Here is a 20,215-nt window from a genome sequence, read left to right on the forward strand (position 1 = left end):
CACCAGCTAGACAGGTGAATATCAGAACAAAAAGGTTCATTTACTAATCAGGGAAAAGAAAAAAGTCATCCTTTCAGACATAGTTTAACCTTACTGTAATATTTCCTCAGAATATTGCTCTACTTTAAGTTTTATTAATGAGGTAGGACAATTGTTATGGGTTTTTTTGGCATAAGAGTAGTTTTTTTGGAAGCAAATTGAGAGGTTAAACAGTTGAGGTTAACACTTCCAAGACACAGTTGAATGCCAGCTGAAGGATTACTTTATTAATTCACTAATCTTCATTTACTGAGGCTCAAACACAAGTTAAAAGAAAAGTTATTTGCTCAGTCTGAAGCACAGATTGGCCCTTAAGACCAATACCCAGCATACCACTTAAAATCTGGAAGTGCTCAGTGATTCAGTCCCTCAGGACGATATGTGTTTGGAAACTGTGAAAAATACCACATGACCCCCAGAGGAGCAAGTGATACATAAGAAACAAAGTCTTTTTAGAACTGTACTCCAGCAAGGCTGAAATACAAGATAAAGTTCCTGGAAAGACTATATTACACAGGGACAGATACTCAGGTCTGAGTCTCCAAACACTTAGAAATCTGTTGCAATTGGGGGGAGGGGGGAAGAGTCAGTAATAATGGAAAGGAGTCTCATTTCTGGTTAAGAGTTCTGGCACTTGGTTGCCTATAGCAGGCTGGGATTAGACCAAGACGCATATCTACAAACTGAAGCAGGCTAGAGCCAAGCATAGTTTTTACATCTATAATACCGGTCCTGTTATTTTGAACTAAGCCACGGCAGACTGTCTGAACAGCATCTTCTTAAGTCAATTCCAAGATGTATCTTGAGTCACTGGCAGTTCCTTCAACAGCCTTCTTCCTTTTCTACATATCTCACTACATGCAAGTGGCCTATGTAGGCAACCTTCTAATAATCAAGAAGAGGCTTCAGCTTCTGGTAACTTGAGTTCCAAAACAAGGAATATTTTCTTAAATACAGTATTATTTAATCAGTACTAAGTAACAGGAAACAAAGCAGCTATCTACTCAGCTTCACCTTCTCAGACTGACTGCCATAGATCTTATTTGTGAAAGGACACAAGAGAAAAAGGGAAAATACATTTCAATTAACTTCAAAAGCAGCCACAGAGCTGAGAATAAGTGCATTAATAGCAATACTCCAAATAAACTTATATGCCCGTTTCCCCCAAGCAGCATGCTCAAACATTCCTTTGGCCTAAGGGCACTAAGCTGAAAGAAACACACACATCCTCAAACAAAATTTGTACAGTCCAGTGCTTGGCCCTCAGTACAGGTACAGCTACCAAAAGGTGCATGCTCCACACCACCCGACAGGGAAATCTATCCTGAACACTGTTGGCAGCTCACTGCAGACAGAAAACCATTCAGCATGCCTACCTGCTTTGACTGTCAGAAAACAAAAAGCAAGTGAAAAAGCATCCATCAGAGAAATCAAAAAACTGTTTGAAAAATAAGCACGTTAAGGGTAGCTTTTCTGAAAGATACATTTGGTTCTGTTCATGCTTTCCAGGCATACTATTACCACTCAAAAAAGAAATAAAATGTCATCTCTGTGACAGCAAGTCTCCTCCTCACCTCTCCCACTCTTCATAAATTATTTCCCAAAGCATCTCATGATAAGTATATTTTCATCTGAGGCCAGGAGGAGAAAATATAACACATCTTTTCTGAACGGACACGCTAGTACTCATGTGGGAAAGAGGACAAATTCTGCCCCACGGCTAAAAAAGCTGCATCAGGTGCAGAGCACGTTCAGTGAAGCACCAGCCAGGCTGTGGATAGAGTAAAGCCCAGATTCTCCTCTGCTGGGAGATGCAGGAAGAGAAGGGCTTGAGAATGGCTCGTAATAAAACAGGTGCCGCACCTAGGGATCCCGGCCGCCCCGGCCGGCTGCTCCCGCCCCGCGGCCCTCGCCCCCCCGCCCGCGGCAGCGCCTGCCCCCGGGCACACAGCGCGCTGCCTCCCGCCCTGCCCCCGCTCCCCACGCAGCCCCGGCAGCCTGGCGCGTCCCCCGGCCTCAAGCGGCACCTCGGTGCCAGCGGTCCCGCCTGAGGCTGAGGAAGGAGGCAGCGGCCGCCACCGCCTCCTCACCTCCCCCGCCGCTGAGATTTACCTGGCCGGGGAGCCTGCGCCGCCCGGACCTGCCCCCACCAGCACCGCGCTTCCCGCCGCTGCCGGCAATAAGGGTGAAGGGCCACCGAGAGGAGCCCTCGCCCCTCGCCCTCCACCTGGCCAGGCAGCAGCCGCTACACCTCTCCAGCTCCCTCAGAGCCTGGCTCTGGAGGCCGCCATCTTAGCTCCGGCAGCAAGACCGCCCTCTCGACGCAGTCGCCGTCAAGCCCGGGGCCGTCACGGGACGCGGTCAGCTGATATACTGCCTCCCGCGGCCGCGCTGGCCCGGCCCGCCCCACCGCCTCGCCTGGCTTCCTTCCTCCCGCCCCTTGCCCCCTGCCCTGCCGGGAACCGGGGCGGGGGGAGCGTGGGGTGGCTCCGTGCGCAGGCGCGAAGGCGCTGGGTGCCGCCTCCCGTCACCGCGGGCCCCGGGGAGGGGGGAGGGAGGAGCGGGGAGCGGGGAGCGGGGCCCGCAGGGGGCGGGCTCTAGCTCGAGCGTGGCGGGAGCGGGCGCGGGAGGAGAGAGGTCGGGGCAGTGCCTGGGGCTGTGGCGGTGGCGTGTCGCCTGAGGCGGGCTGGGGGGTTGCCCGGCGCCCTGGGTGGCTCAGCTCGTCGTCTTGCTCTCTGTTGTATTTTAACAAGAGTTTAGTCTGTCTAGACTAGGTCAACTAGTTTGGGGCTAGTTGGCGGTTTCCTGAGCGCCCGGCTCCTGGAGACTTGTGATTGTGTAGCGCTGGGAGAATGGACATCTCCAGCACCGCCAGGTTTCCGAGCCTTCGGCATCCTGCTACTGCATTTTTGAGGCCTGGTACTGGTTTTAGGCTCATCACAGAAGTATGTATCTAATGAGAGAAGTGCTTTAATTGCATACAAAATGTTGCTAACCTGCCATCTCCTGTTAGAGAATGTACATCATCAGGGCATGAAAGGCACATTGAACAGTCAAAAAGCAAAGTATGCTTTTAAGTTATGCATATTATTTGTGTGGTTGTAAAAATGTTAAATCCCTTATTAATGTTGCTGAAGCACTGATTTAGGTGGTTGCCTAGCCACCATCGGAAGTTGTTACAGGACTTTTCAAGCTCTCTGTTGACTTCCCATATTCTGTACCAAACATAAGATTTCCCAGAGATGTTATAAACTACAGCAGCATTGTAACAGCTTGCCACCATCTTATTAAAATGCCTAGATTGACATAAATATTTTGAAATGTGACTCAGAAGAACACGTGAGCTTACCATGCCTTTCCTGTAAAGTAGTGCTTTTAAAGTCTGCAGATGAGAGAAATGAGGAACAGATCGTAACTGCAGCTAATTATTTTGGAGAAAAAATAACATTAAAATCACAGGCCGTATGTTGCTATTTTTTAATATCATATAAACTACCCTTCATCTCTTACATTTTACATAAGATATTTAAATACTAATAAGTCATTCTTTTGATAACTCTAGTCCTCTGAATCTGGGTCACCATTGTAAAATAGTGCTAATGGGAAAATAACATTACTTATGGGAAGCTGATAAATTACTTTTGGTCACAGAACTGAGGGGGAAAAAAGATTTCATGTTTTATTAACATACTAGGAATTGCAGAAATGCAATTTCAGAAGGAGGTGATATGGTTCAGAAGAGTTTCTTTGGCTGAGTGCATGGAAGAGGTTTTGGGGGGGGTTTGGAGAGATTTTTTTCTGTTCTTGATGAGCTGGCTTGGAGAATTTTTTTATTCAGAAGGGTTGTATTTTGTATTAATACTTTTTTTGTGTTGCTAATATAGGTGGGTAAAACAACAAGCGAAGCAACAGCTTGTTAGATGTTTATTACTTGAGAACGAAGAATGATATTTGCATAATGAAATTGATGTAACTAGGAATCAATGTTTTCATAGCCAGATTTTAATTAGACAACATAGATTATATTTCAGCATATTTATTTTGGTCAAGCTAGTATTTCAGTAATAAACTATGTGTTTACCTGTTTGTTTTACTTTATGAACTACCACTATTTTTGGATATGATTTTGTGTAAGTAGCGATATTAACTTTGGTTTATAATGCAGAAAAATGATAAAAGGAAGGGAAGATACAGATCAAGAGTGAGAAAATATGAGAGGAAGTAAAAGAATACTTTTGAAATTATTATTCAGAGAAAAAGCAAACAAGAAAGGTGTGTTTAGCAGTTTGGACAACAAATTTTGGAAATTATATTGTCAACATGGCAAAATGACTTTCAGAAATTAAAATAGATCAGGATTTCATAATTGTTTAATTGTAAAGCATGTGTGAAATTATGATTGTGTGCAGACAACATAATTTTAGTTTTCTTGGTCATTTTTTCTCATGAGGTGGTACTACATATTTTTAGAGAAAGGGCGTTTTCTGTTTACCTAAAGTTGTGTTGAAAGCCTGGAATACAAAATAAAGTTTTTAACATAATCTTTTAATTCTAAAGTTTAAAATTTTACTTTAAAAAGCTATTAAAAAGGAAGCGGACAAAATGCCTACTCCATTAACGTCAATGGCAGTTTTATTATTAGCTGTGACATGGGTACTGTTTCACCCTTAGTTTTCCCAGTCACACATTCAGGAAACATATTAGAGCCATTCTCATTATTAAAATAAGAATAAAAAAGCACGGGTTTGATGCCTTCCTGAAAGATAAAATGCTAAATTGCTTCAGTCCACTTTGGAGAAGTGAACACATTTTCGTTATTTCTAGATCTTTCATGTGAAGAAGTACTGCAAATGTCAATCTGACCTTGTCAGTTTAAATACTGTCTTTTGCAAAAGATTGCAGGCTACCACCAGTCTAGAAAGCAAGGTCTCTCCTTACCATCCAATTATTGAAATCCGGAAGGAATGAAGAGTTCCAGTCCACTACTAAATAATTAACACTCCCCTGGCTATTTCTGTGATCAGCACCTAATCTGAAAGACTGTGGTTTAGGATGGCTGAATTCTTCAAGCACACCACAGAAAAAATACAGTAGAGGGCCTATACAAGGATTCTCTGCAGCAGCAGTAAATATGATGATTTTAAATACAACCGATAGTAGCAGAGCTCCTATTATTTTTAAAAAGGATATGTTGTGGTTTATAAAGAACAAGTTTCTACCCAACTTGCACACAGTGAGCAAAGGACACGTTAACTCCTTTTCCCAGTACTGCCTCTAATGACGGGGCAGAATTTTGTGTCAGCTTTCTGGAGAAAGGAGAGACTCCTTCACTCTTCCTTTTCTACCAAGAAAATAGGTTTCTAGTAGAATTGCGAATAGTTATGTCACTTTCTTACTCGATATATTTACAGTATAGGAAGGTGCAGGACTATCCACTCAGACCAACTACTGATTTTCTGCCATAAGGTGATGGGGAGCTATCCAGTCTTAAAGTTTGTGTGTAAGTGGTACACTACAGCTTAGTATAAATGTAGGATAATCAAGAGATATTAAGATAATCTGCTTAATAATTGTATTTTTTAGGTCACCAGATAACAATAATACTTTGATGCCTAATTATAGGACTTGACTGATAGAGGATACCAGAAAGATTTTCAAAGGGGCAAGAGGGAGGTAAGTGTACAAGTCCTACCTGAAACCAATAAAGTAAGATGCCTTTCAAAACCTCTTTCCTGAATCTTGTTACTTTTACTCCTAATTTGTTGCTGATGCCAAAACACAGGTTACACAGATGGCCTTCTGCGAATCAGACCCAGATTACTGCATCTGTCTTTGTTCTACTCTTTCTCATCCCAAAGGTGCATTAAGACCATGCTGAGTATTTGCCAGCAGTTCAAAGCTTAAATCAAGTTTTTTATGTAATTTGACATATTTTGTCTAAAAATAAATGCAGATAATATTGATAATTTAATTTATAATCTCTGTGAGATTAATTAAAAGGTAATTTCTGGGTGCTCCCTATTAATAATTCCATATTTCCTGATAGACTCATTAAATGATATTTGTTTGTTGTCACAGCTAATAGCTTGATAATAACTGCAGCCTAAGCTAATTGGCTTCACAATACTGTTACTGAGTTTTGTTGAATTATTAATAAGGAGCATCTTTAATACAGTGATTCACGCTAAACTGTATTCATATTCATACTATTCCTTTTGGCTACAACAAGCCCTTCTCTTCTGTTTGGATATTCTTTTCATTTTGGCATCTACTTACATGCAGTAAATACTGCTGATTAACTTTTGATCTCTTCATCTACCTATAGTCCTGTATAACTCAGTATTTTTGGTGTGTCTTTTGAAGATAATCTGTGTATTATCTTTTAACTCTTTTACCTTCCAATAGATAGGTTTCAATATTAGTTGCAATCCAGTCTTACTAGTGTATGTGGGTACATCTGGCATAAGTACAGTGAATGTAATAATTTACTTCATATCTCAGATGTCATTCATTGTACAATGAGTTTTTTCATGAGCCTTAATAGCAATGGACAATGGCACAACAATTATTAACAGAATTACATTGTTTAAAAATGTGTGTTTATATTTTTTTCAAAGGAAAAAGTAAAGGAGAAATATGTTGTTTATTGCATGTAAAAGAAAATAGAAACCATTTCATAAAGTCTGTAAATACCTTCTCTTTTGACTGCATTTAGCTCGGTTGTGTACATCTGAAAAAACTGCGTTCACCCATGTTCAGTGGAAACTTTGATAAAATACAACAGTGAATATTTCCAAATGCTTAATTCATCCTGAGGACACTTCATCTTAGTATTGCAAACCTGCTTGAGGTAAACTGCTCTTTGAAATATCTGGCTATTGGGGACAATTTTGTGATAGAAGGTACAGAAGATATCCCAGTTTTTGTCTTCCCACTGATGACACACTGCCCTTGCAGTGGAACGGCCTAAAACACAGAGAGGCATTGAAGAAGGAGTAGGCTGTAATAAAGGCAAGGGGCTCAGGGAAAAAAGAAGGAGCATAGGAGAGGAACTGGAGATCAGGTGCTAGCTGGGGCCAATGTGGTAGGAGTGAGTTTTGCATATGGGAATCACAGGGTGGATAAAGATCTTGGAACAGCTGAGTGGGGAGGAGTGACCAGTTAGCTTCAACAGGCTAGACCTGAGAACGGGAAAGATAGGAAGAACTGTGAGGCTATGATTTTGGAAAATTTGAAAAAAATAGACTATGAACAGAAAAAGCACTTACGTAGGGAGAAGAGGACTTTTTCCTCAAGAAGACTAGTACTAAGAACTCACAGAAGAGGGAAAGTAAAAGGAGTAAGGAGAGAAACACCTAGGTCTGCCATAGGGAAACACTGTTAATGATACAAGTAGCTGAGAGGAAAGGCTGGGAATGGCTGGGAAAGGAGACAAGGACTGATCTAAGGAATACAGTGAGGAATACGAACTTAGTCAACATAGGATGCTAGAAAGATTCAAATGTAGAGGCAAGGAGAGGGAGAGAGGGCTTAGCAGAGTAACAGGCTGAAAAAGACAGGGCAAAAAAAGCAGTACCCACAACAGTCTGCTAAAATAGAACCAATGGCTCCAGCATGACTCCAGCTGAAAAAATTAATGCCCAAATGTGTATTTAACATGCTCTAGTGGATGTCAATTTAATTCTGTTGCTAGTTACTGTTAGTCCTCTCGTCAGAGATCTGTGTTGCAGATCTGGATGTAGTATATGATATAATCCCACATCATAGTTATGTGGATTTTTTAGATAAACCTAGAATATTATACATCTACACACATAAACAGCTATGCAATATTGACATTGTAAAACCAGAAGACTTTAAGAGTTAAAAACAACCAGAAGATTAGGATTATCTTTGCAAGTAGTTGTATACTTATGTACCATTTTTTTTCCATGGGAACTTTGCCTTATTCACTCCACAAGATCGAAGGACTCATTCAATCAACATGTATGCAATACTGTATTCTATCCACATTGCTCAATTTGATGGCCCAAGATTTATTTAATGTAAGCTGTACCAACTCTATTATTCAAGCTCTAAATTTATTAATTTCCATATTGACATTTCTGTGACATTCTTCAGTACACTGAGTGCTCCACAAATATTAATTAATTTTCACAACATCCTTCTGCTTCTAATATTTGACTAGTTGAAAGTGCATTAATGCTTCTTTCTCTGTATATTCTTGTGTATAATTTCCAGCTATCCTACACAAGCTCTAAAAATCATGTGTTTCTTAGCAAAACTACACTCTTTCTGTAAAAATATAGAATTGCTGTTTGATTCTCTCCATGTCTCTTTTTATGGGCGGTAGAACCAAAGCAGATGATACTATACATTGCAGGCTTATTCAATGTATTTGACCTATATAACACCATGTCATGTCATGTTTTACATACCTTGCACATTTGAGAACATAAACATAGGATACTTTGGGTTGGAAGGGACCTTTAAAGGTCATCTAGTCCAATGCCCCTGTGATAAGCAGGGACATTTTCAACTAGAGCAGATTGCTGCTCAGAGCCCCATCCAACCTGACCTTGAATGTTTCCAGGGATGGGGCATCTATCACCTCTCTGGGCAGCTTGTTCCCGTGTTTTGCCACCCTCATTGTAAAAAATTTCTTCCTCATATCTGGTCTAAATCTACCCTTTCTCAGTTTAAAGATATTATGCCTTGTCATATCACAACAGGCCCTGCTAAAAAGTTTTGTTCCCATCTTTCTTATAAGCTCCCTTTAAGTACTGAAAGCCACAATAAGGTCTCCCCAGAGCCTTCTCTTCTCCAACCCCAACTCTCAGTCTTTTTTCATAGGAGAGCTGTTCCATCCATCTGACCATCTTTGTGGCTCTCCTCTGGACCCACACCAACAGGTTCACTCCTGCCTTGTGAAGTTCAAACGCTTAAGACTTTCAATTGCCAATTTGTTTGTCAATTTTTTTAAGCTTGATTCTTGTGGAAAGGGCTAAGTTAAATACTAGCTCAGGAATGGGAATGCTACTAATATGAGAAGCTGGAGGTTGACAGAGTGTCTGAGATTTGTGTTCAGCAATTAAGGTAACAAAAAAGAAAAAATGCTTCCAAAAAAGTAGCTTGAACACTGTTCAGAGGTTTTCAGGAGTAGAGTGAATTAGTGGGACAGTAGGAAAATTCAGTCAGAGGGATTTTTTTTGTAGAACTACTCAGGAAATCACGGTGGGGTTTTTTGAATGTATCTATAGCTGCAGTGCCTTCCAGGAATTTAAATTTGATCATCCAAACCAAGAGGACCTCTGAAAAGGAAGCAACAGGCTCTCTGCCTAGGCACTAATCCATGAGAATAAGAGGAAGTCAATTATATATACTTGATTCCCCACTTCAGCTTTTGCAGCATCTAGAGGAAACATAAGTACTAATCCTCTGATTCCCTGCCCTGGGGTCAAATCCCAACGTAGAAATAAGAGTGAGATTGTAGTAATTGTGAACAAAGCAACAGACAAGAATTACTAACCTTGCCCACAATGCCTCAGAGTATCAGAACATTCTTACTATTTTCAAAGAGTAAGAATGTTCTTGAGTATATCCAGCCTTTCCTTCATGAAAAATTGTTCATGAAGCACAGAGAACAGAGGAGATTATGATGACATAACTTGCAGGCCAAGCCATTGAAATTATAGCCTCATGAGAAAGAATGGGAAACAGAAGGTTTCTTTCATTTTACTTTTTTTTTTTTAAAAGAAACCCTCCCTTAGTCCAGCGGTGTGCTCTTTACCATTTAGAATGACTGGTAGCTGAGAAAAGCAGACTAATTGTGTATAAATGATACAGATGCAAGGTGGTTTTGCAAAAACAAGAGAACATTTTTTTACCTAATAACACTCCCCAACTCTAATCCGTCTATGAACAGATCACTACCAACAACAGCAGCAGCAGCGAAAAGACTTCTAGCTAAAAAGTCTAAGTTGCATGGTATGCGAAAGTTGTATTGTTTTTGTAACAATATAATCTCAAGCATTATCTGTGTAACTGATAGAGACCTCCACCCCACAATAGCTTAATCCCCTATATGCAGGATCCACAAGCAGAATGGATTTTTATGGTGGATTTTACCAAAGTGTATTTTAGTTTCATGACATTTCAATTAAACAATGGAGTGCAGTTATCTCTTTACTGGCAGACAGGCAGTCCACGTTAGCTCAGATCTGCTTTGCTGAGCTGTGTTCGGCTTCTCAAAGCATTTGACTGTTTTGAGATTTCACCAGACACCCCTGGCTCCAGCACCACGACACAGAAAGTGGGATGCACAACACCTGCTGCTTTCCGCATTTTGGCTGCTGCTGCTGCTTAAAATCTACTGCTTTCTACAGAAACTGTTTACAAGTATTTCAAAGGTTAGCATAGCTCTGTGTATGTATGGTTTGTAGCGTACACATCTTACCAGGCCACTCTCTCCCCCCATCCCTTTTTTACGATGGAAAAGTGAAAATTAGTGGCTTTGTTTTCACCTTGTTTGCTCAGAATGCCTAAAAATCATCAGCAATGGTATTTCAGACTATATTACCATGTGTAGTTTTACATCCTGCTGTAACTTCCTGCCACAGAGGATGGCACACGGGGCCACTCAGTCCCTGCATGGCAGAGCTGGCATGTCACACACTGATAGTGCAAGGCACTAAATCTGATTTAATTGCCATTTAAACCTGGAACTCCTGATGGAGCCAGAAAATCCTTGATGCTGGGAGATGTTTCAAGTCGGCGGTGCCCCTTCCTCGATGCAGACAGATCTCAGATCTGAAAGGTCGTGCACAATTACGCTGGAGCCCTTGACTCTGAATCTCCAGAAAACGACCAATGTGCGTAGGCTCTCCTCCTCCCTCTGAGGGCTTTCAGGACTTGGTATCAGTGAAATACAAGGTTTGTCTTTCAGAAGTACTGGCTAAAACGAGAGCTGGGACTTAACATGAGGAAAAAAAGATACAACATTCATTCTTAGAAATTAAGCATCCCTCACTGTGCAGGCCATCTAAAGATTCCAGACTGTATTTACATTTGGTCCATGGTTTGGGACCTCTCTAAGTAGGACAAAACCTTTCTTGTTGTGGCAGTGGAGCATGTAGAGACTGGTATGGGGAATTGGTTTGTATTGTGATTCTACCATACATTACAATCTTACGTCATGCTTGTGTCATTTGGGCATAATGCTGTATCACTCTTGTAAATAAAAATTCCAATGTAATATCAAATATCTACAGGTAAGTAAATCTGGTATTAAAACATGAAACCCTCCTGCCATCTCAGACCTGTTGGATAGACCAGAGCCTGTAGGTCAGGACATAGAGCTACCACATCTCCTTGGTACTACAGGGCAAACAAGCTCCAGCTGGCCCACAAGTCACTGACCTCCTTGTCCCTGTAGCACCAAGGAGACCTGGAACAAGCAGGATCAAGGCAAGCAGAGGTGAGTGACTGCTGTCCTTTGGGTAGCGCACTAAGGCGTCTCTTTGCTGAACCATGGACCAGATCACTCAACTTGGCAGGAAAAGGAAGAAGGTTAAGAAATGGGACATCTGGGATGTTGTTTTAGGCACATGAGCCATTGCTGGTGCTCATGCAAATGATGACACACAGTGGAGCCCATGGAGGTGGACTCACTGGTATTCCCCATAGGAATATGTTCTCACCCTTGAGCACAGGCAAGAGGTCTGGTCATTCATACGTAGGTCAGTGTGCAACACCAGTGATCACTAGTGCTCATCTGAACGAGGGTGGGGAATATCACCAGGCAACATAGCCTCTCCTTGGAAGAAGTCTTAGAGGAGATGGGCACAGGTGATGTGCTTATGAAGCTCATGTTGTGGGCTATTTACAGGGATAATCGGATTATATCTATGTTAACAATAGGAGGAGAGTGTAGCTTTATACTGCAATAATGCTAAACTCCTGCATTGCAAATCGTGGCCATACAGAAGCTAGTAGTTTGCCTTTCCTCTGTTATTGAATGACATCTACACTGTAAGAATGCCAGACACAGTGAGTCATTAAGAGCATCAGTCAGCATAATTTTCAGGCTCTTTCCTCTTTTTGTAATAAGCAGAAGCAGGACTTTGGAAATGTCTCTTTTTCTTTTGGGTTGGTAGATTCTGTTTTTTCTTGGGTCTTTGCAGTTTCACCTTAATTTTTGTTGTGCTGTTCCTGGTTCTAGTTTTCTTATTAGGACTGAATCATTGATTCCCTTGCCAGTTTCTCATTATTGCAGAGATACCAGCATTTCAGCTTTCAGAAGTGTCGCTTCTGAAGATGAAAAAGTAGTTTGCTTTTAATATCCTTAAAATTGTCTGTAATCAGATCACTGGGTTATTTGGCTAAATTAATGGAAACAGAAGTATATGAATCTGAGAAAGCACAACAAGCAAGGCAGAAATGCACACAGCTAACACCACTTCTAGCATCCATTTCAGGGAGTATATTTTCCATATTATCTTCCCACTCCTTTTGCATTGCTTTAACACAGATCGTGACCATCAAATGGTATATAAGGCATATGCTGTTGTTTTTAAGCATAAGCATATGGGTACTTATGTAATCTTATTTAGTGCTAGTTTGTAATGATACTATTAATGCTTGGGGTTTTGGCCAAATTTCCCTGAACTTCTGCTGTCCCATTTTTACTGTATGGCAGAGAGGCGTGTAAGAAAAGAAGCTTGAATATATCCCTATTTACATATCTTTATTTCTGAAAAATATTGAATTATTATTGTATTATACTAATAAAGTAGGCTTGGATTATATGAAGTAATTAGTTGTTTGGTAAATCACTTAACAGGGAACTGAAATTAGCTAGTATACTTGTTTAATTAGTTGGCCAGCAAGTGGAGGCTATCCACTGGAGAGGAGGGTAGACTAAAGTATTTAAAAATGCTTGAACAGTCCTTCCGTTAAGGTGATATTATAGCAGCCATGAAGAGGATAGTGTTTTCTATCATGCAAGCACAGAATGCTTTTGTTTCTGCTCTTGGTCCAAATTCCATTTTGACAAATCGTTGTTCATTATTTCTATTCCACTATTGGAGTGTCAGGAATAAAATTAATGAATTTATAAACCAATTTCATAATTGTTCAAGCTTTTTACTGATAATTTTTCTCTACAATCTGCAAAATAAGTGGTTTGTTACCAAACAAGCTAAGCATGTTCAGACTGGATCTTTTACGAAGAAGTAATTATTTGCATAACACCAGATATGCTGATTTAATTACTTCCAATGTGAATCTTATGATCTGAAGCAACCTGACCTGTACAAGAAAATTTTTCTATGCACAAGTAAGATTGAAGTCAAGAAAGTTATAGAACATACTCTATACAGAAATAGCCTAAACCTGAATTGTTTGTTGTTTTTTTTTTAATTTGAATTTTTGTTTCATTTGAATTTGAATAAACTCAAGCATTTTGATAGTTATTAAGAGGAACTGAAGTATGGTATTTATTTATTTTCTGTTCTTTTTCTTACATAAAAGTGACTAGCAATTATGTCTTTGAATAAAACTTGGTTTTCTTTCTGACCAGTGCTTAGAGCTCTGGTGCACTCAGTTTTTTAGGAACACTAATACAGCTTTTGACAGAAGCACAGGGTGATGACTCCTCACTTGGCAGATAAAAGACGTACTGTTCAGTTGTGGCCCTAAATTTATTTTAGTTCAATCAGTAAACAGGGGCCCAGCATGGACTTTGCTGATTAAAAGCAAAACTGAAAAAACTGAAGCTGGGTGTGACAATGTTCCAACTTGTAACAAGTTCATCACATGGGTTTCTGTTTCCTTTTACTTTCAGCTCCTGATAGCTATTGGCTTCAGGAATCCCAGTGCAGAATATTACTGTTTCATTGTGGTGATTTAACTCCATCCCAGCCAAAACCAGGACACCTAGGAAGGGATTTCTGTCCTCCTCTCAAATTCCTAGAGACTTAATACCCCCTGCCCAAATGTTTGCATCTTACCAGTTCTTTGTTTTACTGCTCATGCCTTTACTATGTAGGAAGACCTATCTCTGCAGGCGTTTGCTTATGCAAGTACTCTCAGTGTGAGCGATCAGTCAATGGAACTAGCATATGTGATGAATAATCACACAGGTGAGGATTTCCAGGAGGTGGCTGCAAGTATATTGCATATCTTCACATCCCCTTCCCTATTTTTGTCTCATGTGTACTCTTGTGTGTCCCTTCTTCATGTGTTGTCTGAATGTACTTCAAACAGCATTGTACTGAAAAGTTACTAATCATTTTCTGATTATTAACTTCAGCTACCTCAAGGAATGCCTTCTTTAATGTGATTACTACTATTAAAAGCAGTATAAATCTGTTAAAACAGCTTTCTTTCAATATATCATAATTTTAGGTAGTTATACTAGTACAAGATCTTGAAGGAAAACTTGGAGAAGTGAATTTCCTTGCCATGAGACATTTCTCACATTACTGCAGTCTTATCCATTAATAGCTTAGTATAATTTTTATGTTCTAAATTTTCCCAAAATTAAAAAACAAAAGAAGTTCAAGCTTGCTAGGCCTGAAAAAAGCTTTCTAAAACAAGTGTGTCTTTTGGTGACTTCTGATGGAAAGCTTGCATCTGTGTGTGACAACAGCATTTGACTTCGGGTGACAAAATGTTGAAAAATCCCCAGCTGAAATTCCTGGTGTCAGACTGAGCGGCCAGATGTGATGTGATGGATTCATCGTTGTAATCAACAAGAAGTGAGAAAACGTTGGTGGAAAGTCTGTGGTCAGGATGAAAATTGAATATAGCAAAACTGAGCCTGTACTCAACAGCTAGACTGATCAAATATGTTTCTCCTCGTGTTCTTCAGAAGTTAAACACAGATAAGATGGACACAGACTAACAGAAGGTCAGAAAAATGTAATCATCCTCTGAAGTTTAGCCATTGAATGTGACTGAATAGGAATTTTTTCCTGTGAGAAACTTACTGATTAATCCCTGAGCCAATTGTGTAGTGTTTTCTGAGGCTGCAGAATCTGTTCTTTTGGCACTAACTTACCTGTCATCAACTTCTGCATACTTTATCTAGAAGAAAATTTTTAGTAGTATCTTCTCTACTTCTTTAAAAAAGAAGTTGATTCTGGAAGGGCAGAACAGGCCTTTTAACATCCAAGAGGAATTTGGCTCCAGATTCTGAAGCATCAAAGTGAGCTAAATCCCATTTAAACAAGCTTTCTTACACTTTAGGTGGAAAGCTGCAAACACAGAGAGCTTGTATAGGCAATAGGTGGCAGACTGCTCCCAGTAATCAGTAGGTAGCTGTGACTCAAGCCTTTCTTAATGCCTGTGCAGCTGTAGTTAAAATGTAAGGAGAGATGTAAAGGTGGAGAGAATCCTAGGGTTCAAACAGACTACCTACTTTTATAAAGCATGCCAGGGATACTCTGGTTGGCACTTGCCAGGAGCAGAGATGTTGCTTCTATGCACCCTGAACTATCAGTTCCTAAAGTAACTGTAAAGGCAGCTTATCCTGCCCTGCAGCAGCTGGATGACCTTGATCTTGCTTTGGAGGATTTGCCACTTGTGCATGGTAAGCTACTTCTCTCATGGCTTTGCCACCTCTACAAAACAGTATGCCTTAGTTTACTCACTACTTGGGAATCCCTCTTAACTCCAGATACCTCAAGAAGTTTTTTAAACCAAAATAGAGTTTAACACATGAATTATTATGTCTGAAGATGTCTACAGATAAACCAAGGCCTTCACTACTCTCTGCATATATGTGACATAAATGATGTGCTAAAGCATTCTCCAAACAGCAGTCCATCCCATTAAAATAGCTTCTGTACAGTACCAAAAAAAATGTCATCCAGTCTTGACAAAGTTTTTTCATGCTTGCCATTCCCTAAATGACGCTAATGTAGAACAAATCTACTTTTCTCTATTTAACAGATTTTTTTCAAACTTAAATTCACCTTGAGGGGTTTCCACGATGTTCTGCTGCTAATAATTAATGCACCTAGGGAAATACCTTGTGCTTTAGCTTCTGTCTCATATCTTTTATTGCAAGGGAAGCTTGTGGTGCTTCTACAGACTGTCTCTCCCATCACATTTGTTTCTTATGCCATTATTTTGCTGACTGCCAAGGGCTTTAGCTAGAATACACTGAGTCATTTCATTACTCACCTAGGACTGGGCTGCTGTATCAAGGTAGAGGACTGCCCAAAGACTGCTGAAAACCACACAACCCAATAGCTGGTAAACACCTGGGGGAGCTGCTCATCCACTACATGAAAAGATTGGATCTGATTTATGGAATGATATGCTTAGCATTCACCAGATTATCTAGGACTAGTTTTGTCACCAGACAAGATTTAAAAGTAGAAGAATCTATAAACATAGATTTTTGTAATGGGAAAAGCATTATAAAACTACAAAATAACCAAACATTATGAAAATTATGTTTTTATTAATATTATGCTATTTTTAAAAGTATACCTCCTCAGGTGCTTCTATATTTAAGCTGGTGTCTAAGACTGATCCTTTAAGCTCTGCCAATGGTTACTGGGGCATCACATGGGTATGCAGAAACTTTTTGCTTTCCTTCTCAGGCTATTTAACATTTCTACTGCATGCTTTGGTTAGACTAACATTATGCCATTAGTCTTCAAGATACTTTCTCCTGCTTATATCTTCCCTGAAAAATAATGGAATATACATCATGAAACATGCAGATTGTCGGAGCTCCCTTCCATTTGCAGTGTAAGCTTGCTATCGGTTTTGCATCAATTGCTTAGCGTATAAATGAAAGATTGATTTGAGAATGTGGTGTCCAGCTGTGCACAGTTCCCCTTCTTCCTCCCTCATACACTCTTATTCAGACTTAGGGGCAATCCTGAGTGATCCGGTCACAGTAACATTTACTCGTTACTACTAACTACATGCACATGTAAGCATGTGGCGGAAAACAAAAACATCTCCAAGAACAGAAAGAATAGCTTCAGAACCATCCCAATCATTTCCTGACAGAAGACCTCATATTCAGAAGTGTTAGATTTTATTATTATAAACCTCCCCAAGTCATACTATTCTATGACCATTCCTATAGTATTTCCAGTTGTCTTTGGATTTGCTTTGAACAGGTAGGAGTCTGTAAAATGCTTCTGACTCAGCAATGCAGTTCTTTTAAAGTTTATCATTATTATTTCAGGTTATTTGGTCTCTTTCTTGAACAATCAAGGCCTGTCATCATCAAGAGCCTCATATCAGTGTTTGTGTTTTCTCTGATAACAAACATACTTAGGACTACATTCTAAAACTACATTCTAAAACAGAAAGATATGTCATTATAAACTCAACAAACATGCTCAAGAAGAGCCAGAGTGTGTTTGCACTCTCCAAAGTGGCAGTTACTTCACTGAAATAAAGAAGAAAGTTTGCCTAGAGCGCTTAGTCTGCTTTTGATAATGCAAGCTGCGGTTTTGAAAATCTCCTAGTGTTCTGTTCAGAGATACTTGCCTGAAGCAACAACTAAATAATTATTAAGTAATGGTGCTCTTGCCTGCAATTCTGCATAAAATAGGATTTTTCGTAAGGTTCAAGTGAGACAGTTATTAATGACAACAGCACTTCATGATGGAGAATGGTCTCCTTTACAGAGAATCTGAACTAAAATTACAGTGAAACATCATCCAGACAACCAGACCAACAAAGACAGTTGCAACTCAGCTAATGGATTTTTTACGATATTGATATTATTGAATGTAGTCAGAAAGGGAGAGACATAAATCAGCAGAGACTATGCTTTGGTACATACACTAAGGTTGAGTGTGGTAGTTAGAATGGAGGGTTGAGGGCATTAAAGACCCATTTGGTTCACATCTATGACCAAATAGTTTTGATGGTTAAAACATGTAGGTGTAAGCAACTGCAGCTTGTGTTGCTCACTACAGTTTAGTATATTTGTTGTTCTTCACCTCCATCCTACCAGTGATTCAGAAGTGAGAGCAAATAGCCATATAAGAGAAGACAACTGAATAACTGTACTGGAGACAGGCCAACCACCACATAGTGCTGCTTAATATATCCTGTCTTTGCCAAATCCAATCCATTCCAAACAATGAAGTGAAAATTAGGCCTTCGTTTGTCAGAGTAAGATTGTCATCTGCGTATTTGAAGAGTCTGAACTTGCAGATTAATGTGGTTTTTGATCCATATCTTCCTTTACCAAGAAAAGAGGACTCTTTCTTGTGCATAAATGGATTGATGAAGCTCTCTTCCACCTGAATATCGCAGAAGATACACAAGACTGTCATGAAGGGCTGCTTATATCAGTAGCAAATGGTCTCGTCTTTTTACAAGTGTAACATACTATGTTTGAATTGTTCATTTAACTCTTCTGCCCTGGAGGAGGTGGCCTGTACTGTAAAAATACATCTGTCTTAATTTTGCAAGTAAAAAACTGTCATACAACAAACAGTAATTTATTTATCATATCCATTCTAATCTGAAGTGCATGTGGTTCAAAAATTCTGAACAAGAATTGAGCTTCAGATTTGCTTCAGCTCTTGCTGCTTCCTGAAGAGCAGCCAGGAGAAGCTCTGAGGAGCCTTAGAATGGAAAGTATGGAGGAGCTCTGCTTCGCTGAAGTACTGGAAATGTCCTCAATCAGCTTGATAGTTGTGGGTATAACAGAATTTTGCTAGTCTTCCTGTAATTATAGATCCAAATGCTGTCCAGACCAGTATTTTAGAGAATATAGGACATGTACTTACCTATTTGGGCCTTAAGTTATAGGTTTTTAAGTCCATATAGCCTTTTAATTCTCATAGAATCAAAGAATTGTTTAGATTGGAAAAGATGTTTAAGATCTTTGAGTCCAACTGTTAACCTAGTACCGCCAAGTCCACCACTAAACCATATCCCTAAGCACCACATCTACATGTCTTGCTAAAGAAAAGGCTTTATGATCATCCTGCATCTTACAACATTTCTTTCCATAGTTTATAGTGTAGGTGAGCTAGTAGAATTGCTAAGTCCTTTGAAGTCAAGGGCTCCCTACAGGAAGAGGGCAAGAGCTTTAGTTGCCATAAAGAAAGCACAGAGAAATTACCCTTTTTTTTTGACATGGACCTGATTCTGGCTAAATGTATAGAAATGGAGCCAGGGTAATTGTCTTTTGCCTCTATTTATTTTGAACTGAAAAATAAATTTTTCTACGTATTTTTTAAAAGATCACTGGAACCTCAGTCAGCAGGGTGGATTAATTTGGCAGTATACTATCAGTCTCAGGAGAGGAAGTAGTGTCATTATTCTACTTTAAGAGAAGTTACAGAAATTAGCACAACTTGAGTTTGGACATGTCTTTTTAACTGTCTTTTCAACTATACCTGATCTCCTAAATGTGCTCTTGCAGGCCTTGCCAGTGCTAAAATCCCTTTGGAAGTGAAATTGCCTAGTCATAGAAGAGACCATGTAATGTAATAGTTCAAATGATTTACTATTACTTCAGTAGCAACTTGTGTTTATTCGTTTCAGTGTTAATACTTGGCAACTTCTGATGAAGAAGCATTATTATCTGAATCAATAAAGCTAGCCATTTATAGGTAAATTTCCACGTTTCGTCCCCATTTTATAAGAAATGCTTTAAGGAGTACAGTATTTTCAGCTATTTTATGCCAAGAATACAATCCCATGCAATATTGCTGATGTCACCTCAACATGGATTCGTAAGGGCCAAAGTTATATGCCCAAGAGTAACCCAGCCTGTACCTCATCATCACTGTCAAATTCCATCACTGTAAATCTTTATTCTTTGTAGAGTATAGATTTTAGCATTTCTTTGTTTGTGGAGAAAAATTTAGATACATAGCCTTTGTCTTTTTGGGTTCAATCCAAAGTCAAGATTTTTTTGACTGAATTTTATTTTATTTTATTAATACAGTGCACTTTTTATTCTGTTTTCTGTATCTTACCACACATAAGAAAATGCATTTAAGTGAGAAGAAGTAATATCATTTGGATCAAATGTCCCTACATTACAGGCACAAATGAACAGGAGTGCTCCAGACTGAGCTGGTGTTACTGGTGTTGCTCTACTGACCCAGTGTGTGCAATATTCAGGACTGTGAATAAACAAGTTCCAGAATGAAATCAATTCAGTAAGAGGAACTGA

At 39.7% G+C, this 20,215-nt stretch overlaps 1 protein-coding gene and 1 long non-coding RNA gene across 4 annotated transcripts in view; one reads left to right on the top strand and one right to left on the bottom strand.

Moving 5' to 3' along the window:
* Positions 1-2,418, bottom strand: part of DNAJC13 (DnaJ heat shock protein family (Hsp40) member C13) — a 55,510-nt gene extending 53,092 nt beyond the window's left edge. For 2 of the 3 annotated variants that reach the window (XM_037383822.1, XM_037383821.1), the window contains exon 1: positions 2,152-2,416. The gene's annotated coding sequence lies outside the window, so the exon portion shown is untranslated. Of the gene's footprint in view, positions 1-2,151 lie in introns of all 3 variants that reach the window. The other variant, XR_005103704.1, reaches the window with a different exon arrangement.
* Positions 2,419-2,716: 298 nt separating this feature from the next.
* LOC119147676 overlaps positions 2,717-20,215 on the top strand; it is a 29,060-nt gene continuing 11,561 nt past the window's right edge. Inside the window, exons 1-2 of the long non-coding RNA XR_005104109.1 lie at positions 2,717-2,984; positions 5,623-5,712. This is a non-coding gene — a long non-coding RNA (uncharacterized LOC119147676). The remainder of the gene's footprint in view (positions 2,985-5,622; positions 5,713-20,215) is intronic.

Source organism: Falco rusticolus, chromosome 4, assembly GCF_015220075.1.
Source record: "Falco rusticolus isolate bFalRus1 chromosome 4, bFalRus1.pri, whole genome shotgun sequence".
Lineage (NCBI taxonomy): Eukaryota > Metazoa > Chordata > Aves > Falconiformes > Falconidae > Falco > Falco rusticolus.